The sequence below is a fragment of the Archocentrus centrarchus genome, chromosome 2 (assembly GCF_007364275.1).
Source record: "Archocentrus centrarchus isolate MPI-CPG fArcCen1 chromosome 2, fArcCen1, whole genome shotgun sequence".
NCBI lineage: Eukaryota > Metazoa > Chordata > Actinopteri > Cichliformes > Cichlidae > Archocentrus > Archocentrus centrarchus.
In genome coordinates, this window is record NC_044347.1 from 26,581,451 (window position 1) to 26,589,908 (window position 8,458).

The 8,458-nt window shown below is 46.9% G+C and overlaps 1 pseudogene; it reads right to left on the minus strand.

Annotated features, from left to right (window-relative positions):
- Positions 1-224: 224 nt before the first annotated feature.
- LOC115792291 (uncharacterized) lies at positions 225-2,297 on the minus strand (annotated as a pseudogene).
- Between the last annotated feature and the right edge of the window lie 6,161 nt (positions 2,298-8,458).

An 8,458-nucleotide genomic window follows, 5' to 3' on the forward strand; every position in this document is an offset into this window, starting at 1 on the left:
AATGGCTGCCAAATACACCTTGATGGTGGAGAAGGCTTTACCCTTGTCAATCAGGGCCTGAAGAAATGATAGAATCACAGCCACAGAGCACTGAAAAGGGATGGCCTGTGATTCTAAGCACCAGTTTTCAAACACGCGCCACTTATGCTCATACAGCGTCCTAGTAGATGATGCTCTAGCACACTAAATAGTGTCAATAACACTACGAGGGAGCCCGGCTGTGTTCAGGTTAAACCACTCAGGGGCCAAGCCCACAGAGCTAACCTCTCCGGGTGGGGGTGGAATATTTCCCCCCGTGCCTGAGACAGCAGATCTCTGCGTAATGGCAATGGCCATGGTGGGCTGCACAGCAGCTGAAAGATCTCCGCTAGCCAGTGCTTTCCTGGCCAGCGTGGGGCTATCAGGATCACAGAGTGACCTCTCTCCCTCACTCTGGCCAGAGTTGGGGAAATGAGGGCCACTGGGGGAAAAGCATAAAGGAGGGTCCTTGGCCACTCGTGAGCTAGTGCATCCACCCCCAGTGGTGCTCTCTGATCGTGCAGGGAGAAAAACAGGGGGCACTGAGCATTCTCCGCTGATGCATAAACGTCCGCAGTCGCCTGACCGAACCGCATCCAGATCTGCTTCACCACCTCGGGGTGAAGTTTCCAGTCTACATAGAGTGGACTGCCCCTGGATAAAAGATTTGCCCCAAAGTTCAGGATTCCTGGCACATGAGTTTGCTCTCAGTGACAGCAGGTGGATGCTGCTCCAGACTATCAGTCTGTGTGCCAGTGTGTGTAACCTGGGGGACCTCAGGCCCCCTTGTCTGTTGATGTAGGCCACTACAGTGGAGTTGTCTGACCTCACTAAAACATGATGGCCTCTCAGCCACGGGAGAAAATGTTTTAGCGACAGATGAACTGCCAGCAATTCCAGACAGTTTATGTGGGTAGTGCGCATGTGAGGGCCCCACCTCCCATTCACTGCTCTCCCCTCGTGAGTGGCACCCCAGCCTACAAGGGAGGCATCTGTGGAGACCACCTTCCTGGTTAAAACTGTCCCCAGGGTAACGCCTTGAGACAGGAAGCCTGGCTTCTTCCACTGGCGAAGAGCAAGTGAACAATCTGCAGAGACCCTCACGCGACAGTGGCCGTTGTAGTGGGGATCCAGTCCCTGCGAGCCCACCCAACGCTGAAAACTTCTCATGTGCAGGCATCCCAGTGGTATCGCCACTACAGCGGAAGCCATCAGGCCCAGCAGTCTCTGGCACTGTTTGAGGGTAACTGTGTTGCCTCTGCGAAACAGTGCAAGGGATGACTGAATGGTCACTATTCTCTCTGAGGTCAGAAACGCTCTCACCTGGAGGGAGTCTAGACTGAGCCCTATAAATGTTATGCATTGAGTCGGTCTCAATATGCTCTTTTCCACATTTATCTGGAAACCCAAATTCTCCAGATGGTGTATAAGAGCATCTGTGTGACAAACCACCTCCTGACAGGAGGGGGCTGCCACCAGCCAGTCGTCGATGTATGTGGCTACTCGAATGCCCTTTTCCCTGAGTGGGGTCACTGCTGCCTCGGTGCATTTTACAAAGACCCTTGGGCTCAGTGACAGGCCGAATGGCAGAACCACAAATTCATATGCTATCCCCTGGAAGGCAAATCTTAGATACTTCCAGTGTGGGGGATATATGGGGATGTGGAAATAGGCATCCCTCAGGTCGATTGATGTGAACCAGTCACCTGCTCTTACAAACCGTAGCAGCGAGGCGTGGGTCAGCATCCTGAACCTGTATTTTCTTAAGTGCTGATTTAGAGCACGGAGATCCAGAATGGCTCTCATCCCCTTCCCCCCCTTCTTTGGGACAAGGAAGTACCTTGAATAGAAACCGCTGTGGGCTTCCTTGGGGGGACAACTCTTATAGCCCCTTTGTTTATCAAGGTGGCAATTTCCTCCAAGAGAAAACCGGCAGACTCGCCCTGGGCATGAGAGTAAATGATTCCTTTGAAATGTGGTGGAGCGACATTGAATTGAAGCCTGTAGCCCTTTTCTATTGTCCTCAACACCCATGCTGACTGAGTGCATGTGGCCCAGCTCTCCATGTGAAGAGACAGCGGGCTCACGGGCCACTTTGTCAGAGACGGCATATTGGCACCCCCTTGTGGCTGGGGCGCATAACATACGGCGCCCCGGTGGCCTGTCACCTCGCTCACCTTCGGTGAAGGTGGCGGGACCGTCTGACTTGTCACAGCCGTGGGAGTGCGAATCTCCACGGGCTGCGTTATGGCAGACAGTACTGATCTGTTTTTCAGCATGTTTATCTTTATTATTTTTTTTCAAGTGTTTTACAACACCTGACAGCGCCCTCGGCAAACTGCCTGGATGCGCATGTCGGGACTTTTTTAATACAGAATGCATGAGAGAAGTGTTTGTGCAACAACTTTGCAAACTTCGACGCTGTTTCTGCTCGGTGGGTCCGGTGAGAGGAACGCCGACCTGAACACTGCACTCTGTGTGGAACATGTCCCATTGAACTTGCTCTGGAACGGAGCTGGGTGGGGGCAGAGCGGCCCAAAGGGACAAGCTGGGCTCACTCTCCCCTAGAGGGGAGGCTGTCAGGCCGACCGCTTCTTTTTCCTCCCGGTCGCGGCAGCGGGGAGAGGAGGAGGAGGAGCTGCTTGAGGTCTGGCCTGGGGAGACTGCTTCCTAGCCCATGGATTCTTGGGAGTCCCCGCAGCTTGGGGGGCTGCCTGCGCCTTAGGCACCTTAGGGATTCTAAAGCCGGGGGCCGGGTGAGACGCTGCCTGCGCGTATGACTGGCGTGGCGCCGCTGGGGTGGCGTGCTGAGCCCTACTCGGCAGGCAGACTTTCAAAGCCTCATCATCTCTCTTTTTCTCCTCACATCTCTTCTGCATGGAGGTAACAGCTGCACCGAAGAGACCTTGAGGGACGACAGGTGTGTCGAGGAGCTCCTCTTTTTCCTTAGTCGTCAGGTTGGTAAGCCCAAGCCAGCGTGCCCGCTCCTGGAGAACCATGAGACCCATGGCTCTCCCAGTAGCCTGTATCGCTACTTTGTGGAGGCGGAGGATGTGGTCAGTTATAACACAGATTTCTTCCCACACAGTGGTATCTGGTTTAGCCGTCATGTCCTCTTCTAGCTCAGCTTGGTATGCCGTTAAGATGGAAGAGGCATTTAGGGCTCTCGCCGACAGAGCCGCTGCCTTGTAGCACTTATCCGTGAGGCTGGACTGGAAGCGGTCTGCCTTGGAGGGAAGGGATGGGGCCGACGAAGACAGGGAGGTCTTCGGGTGAAGATGGCTCGCTACCAACGGCTCCACTTGTGGCATCTGGCGGAGACCGAGGGATTCCATCCCCTCACAATCCAACAGGAAGCTTCCCACGATGGGGTGCTTCTCGCTATATGGTTTTGCTTTCCATGTCACTGCTATCTCGTCGAGTAGCTCCGGTAACACAGGCAACATCTGCTTACCTGTCTTTTTCGCCTTAGGCAATTTCTTACCATCAAAACGCGATTTTACAACCTCGTTTTGCACGGCGGGCCACGGGATGTTGAGCCTAGCGGCTGCGCGCTTGCACATGTCCTGCATATCGATATCCAGGGGAGACGGCGCCGCAGGTTTATCAACCTCGCCGGTAGCCGTGGGCTTCGCAGCCCAGCTGATGCTAGCCATGGAGTTGGAGTCTTCCTCCTCGTCGTGATCTGACAACAGGAGCTCCGAGTCGGCCGACTCGTCTCCACCCTCGTTAGCATCTTCTCCTAAGATGATCCCAGCAGCGTAGAAGCCCTCACATCCTTTGTCAGCCTCGAGCAATGGGAAAGCGGTGGCGATGGGCAGAGGGTCTGCCTCTGCCCAGCTGGGGCCAGGCGTTGCCGCCAGGTCCCCGGGCATTTCCATTTCTGCCTGCGGTGCAGAAGCCTCACCTAGCAAAGGGTCGCTGCCTGATAGATTAACTTGGCGAGCTAACCTGCGGCGGAGCAGTTTGCGTGGAAAGGCCGCACAGTGGATACAGTCGTGAGTAGACGTTAGGGCAGCCTGAGCGTGGGATAATCCCAGGCATGCCGCACACACGGGGTGTGTATCCCAGGAAGAAATCTTGTTGCCGCAAAGACAAAATTTCCCAACTTCGTTTGGGTTGTTAGTCGTAGCCATGGTTAGCTAGAGGACTATGAACGCTAGCGAGCCTGACACCTGATTAAAGTGCGGAGAATATCGCTATTCCTCGGCTAGCGTGAGGAGAAAAGTAGTTCTACTTCTCTACAGGTATTGCTACCTAATGTGAGAAAACTGCTAGCGCCAATGGATATTGCTACCAAAGGGTGAAGCTAGTGGTACTTTATTAGCAAAGTGTTGCTACTTTGCCTTGGGAAAGTATTGCTACTTCCCAGGGTGAAAGTATTGCTACTGAACACCGGCACTAGTTACAGGACAGTATTGCTACTGCTTGCAAACTAGCGAACAACTGAAAAGTTGGGAACAAAGCGCCCGGTGACCGAGTTGTGCACTCGAATCTGTGGACAGTTTAGCTTAGCACCCAATAGCACAGTTGTCAACAGGCTTCTGTGAGAAGCGAGAAGAGGTTTTTGAATGACATCTGACGCTATGTCGGCCTATTATATAGGGAGGCTCTGGCCCCTCCCTGACATGAGCGTCGCTGAGCCAGCCTGTAAGGGCTGGTGTAATGACATTTGAGCTTCTGATGAGGTCACGCAGGAGGCGTTCCCCCATAGTGAGACACGAAACGAATGCTATGAAAGAGAACCCCATCTTAGTCTTGTCCACCCTAATTGGGAAATTCAAAAACCTGTTTTATTTGTTATTATCTATCGTCCACCTGGTCCTTACTCAGAGTTTCTGTCTGATTTCTCAGACTTTTTATCTGATTTAGTGCTCAGTTCAGATAAAATAATTATAGTGGATGATTTTAACATCCATGTAGATGCTGAAAATGACAGCCTCAACACTGCATTTAATCTATTGTTAGATTCAATTGGCTTCTCTCAAATGTAAAGGAGCCCACCCCCCACTTTAATCATACTCTGGATCTTGTCCTGACATATGGCATAGAAACTGAAGACTTAACAGTATTCCCTGAAAGCCCCCTCCTGTCTGATCATTTCTTAATAACAATAGAACTGGTCCTAGCACAGAACCCTGTGGAACTCCATAATTAACCTTAGTGTGTGAAGAAGACTCCCCATTTACATGAACAAATTGGAGTCTATTAGATAAATATGATTCAAACCACTGCAGTGCAGTACCTTTAATACTTATAGTATGCTCTAATCTGTGTAATAAAATGTTATGGTCAACAGTATCAAAGCTTTTTAAGTAGTGGTTTAATTACAGCCACCTTGAAGGCTGGGGAGCAGTGTTAATTTTGCTGGCGAAATATTTTCGTCACAGCTTTCGTCAACTACCCTTTTTTTTCATGAAGAAAACAAGATGATAACTAAATAAAAACCACCTAAAAGGATAAAAAGGATGACGATTCGTCAAGACGAAACCATTTTCAAAAGTGCCAATTAGTGGTACATAGCCAACTAATAAAGGCAGATTGATCATTTTTAAGATTGAAGCATTAATAATTGGAAAGATTTATAAAAGAGATTGATCAAAATTCAAATTCAAAGCTGGTAATATTTTCTAATTTTCTAAATGTATTAACAGAGGCAGTCAAACTGAAAACAACTTCAAGCTCTTAAATAATAACATTGTAGACACAGGACTGCTCCAAAAATAGAGGTAAGCTTTTATTGACGAGTGCTCTTAATTGATTTCTTCTGTCTATGGTGGTAATGCAACGATGCATTACAGCCTTTTAAGGGCATAGAAGTACACCCAGAAGACTAACATTTAGACATGCAATTATAAACATACTGTCTGACTAACTGACACTGGAGGCTCATTATGCATGCGTACACTAATGGATGTTTTACTTAGTGGTTAATGCTATGTCATCAAAATCAAGCTGGACAAAGACAGCTAGAGTGGTTGATGCCTGGAATATGCATAGCGAATAGAGTGTGTCAAACTTTATAAAATAAAGAAAGATTGGTTGTAATTTAACTGTTTCTTTAGTTTAACTGTATTGATTCTTTTCATGTGGCAGCACGGTGGTGCCATGGTTAGCACTGTCTCCTCACAGGATGAAGGGTTCAAATCCAGCATGGGGTCTTTCTGTGTGAAGTTTGTATGTTGTCTGTGTGGGTTCTCTCTGTGTACTCTGGCTTCCTCCCAAAGACATGCACTGGGATAGGTTAAGTAATGATTCTAAATTTACTATAAGTGGGAATGTGAGCTGTGGTTGTCTGCTTCTATGTATGCCTCTAGGCCCCTCCCTGAGCCTGGTTCTGCTGGAGGTTTCTTCCTGTTAAAAGGGAGTTTTTTCCTTCCCACTGTCACCAAGTGCTGCTCATAGGGGGTCGTTTTGACTGTTGAGTTTTCTCTGTATTATTGTAGAGTCTTTACTTTACAATATAAAGCGCCTTGAGGTGACTGATGTGATTAGGTGCTATATAAAAAAAAATTGAATTGAATTGAATATGTTAGCCCATGAAGAGATTGGTGACCTGTACAGGGTTTACTCAGGTCCGCCCATCAGCCTGAGTTGGATGGATGATTCTTTTGAAAGGAGTAGTGCTTGTTGATGAGCAGAACCTGACACTATAAGGCTAATTTTCATCTGGGGTCCCTGACCAATTCTTAAAAAAGCAACCTCAAATTAGAATTAAAATAACTTAATTCACTAAAATAGCTCCCAAATATCACACACAGGTAACGCCCACACAGACTAATTTGCAAAAAAGTTAACTCTACACTCATAAGAACATTGCACAAAAAGTATTCTTCACAAAAAGCCACAGCTTCAGCTGACCAGTAAAAGCATGGTAAGTAAGTATTGATTGTCCTAATCAGCCCTGAGAGTAAATTCCGGTCTTCAGATGGCATTACAGAAAATGCTGACAGACCAAAAGACTGAACAACTTCAAGTAAGAGTAATGGGATCTCCTCTTGTGGTACTTCCTGTAACCCGAGCGCTTTGCAGTTGGCATATCTGGCAAATCTGTCACATAATCTGATAATCAAAGCCAGCTGTATAAGTTATGCTTAGTGTTTGCTTTCAGTTCAACAATGCATCACTTCCTGTTTCTGTTGCACAGCTGTGCTTTTTCTGTAGCTCAGGCACATGCAAATTATATTTATTGCATTTACTCAGTGTGTCTTAAATGATTTGCAAAGAAAGACAGCCTTTATCTCATATTAGGAAATTTCTTTTGTTACAGCAATTGAAATAATAATATAATAATAATAAAAGCACTAGTATAGAACAGTCAAAACTTTCCACAGATTCCACTGAATGCTGCGATTATAAAGTTTAATGTGAAATTTGATGATCTGTTGTAACTGACACGATTTCATTACAGCTACCTCTGGCCTCATGAGTAGGACTGTGTGTCTGTGTGTGTGTGTGTGTGTGTGTGTGTGTGTGTGTGAGGTGGCGAGAGCCATCTAGAAGAGACACATCTAAGAGCTTTTATTCAGTTTGTTATTCAGTTCTGGGAAAAGAAAGACAATAGCCTGCTCTAGAGGAGTAGATGTCAGGAAATTTGATGTTTGCTTGTGAACGTCTGGTGAGAAAGAGAATATGACAGCCGGTAACTCAGCTTTGCATAAGTCCTCTCTCACTTTTCCAGGATTTGCTGCATTTTTATTCCTGTAATGTTACAAAACACAACACGCCTGTTCTTTTTTCATGTTTTGCAGCTAAATAATTAGTTTAACTCCAATAGCCTTTATTTTTGAGTTCATAACTGTTTTCCCAGTTAGAGAGCTGGGGCAAATTTCCAATGTACACTGCAGTTTTTTGGTTTATTTTAGAAGCAGGTCTTTTGGAATTGTTTCCTTATGGAATTTAAGGTTGCTTAAGGTTTTCAAAATGAATCACAGGTTTTAGGGTTTAATTTATAACACACTGAGATTTGAGGGCAAATTTAAACACTTTAATAGTGTTGGACACTGATTTCAGTGCAAAATAGAAAAGGCTTCTTTTGGTTGCTCCCTTATTCATAAGGGATCACCACAGCACATGGATTCCCATCTTTGAGTTGGCAGATCTTTACACTTGATGCCCTTCCTGATGCAGTCCTCCCGGGGATTTAGGTCTCCTCCAAGTCTTGAACCAGGAATTTGAGTTCAAAGTATCTTTATAAACATATGAATCCTACATATGAAGCCGCAGAACTTTCTGTAATCCACTGGTGGTCTGAGTTGTATTGACCAATCAGATTTGAACAAGATCATGTGAATGCAGGTAAATAGTCCTTGTGGAGAGCAATGAGGGGATTACATGTGCAGAGACCCACTATCCAAACATCTATTAGCTGATGCAATCATAAACAAGGACTTGCCTTCAGGAAAGGAAGTCTTGAAATGGTTCTCTCTCATCTGCTATT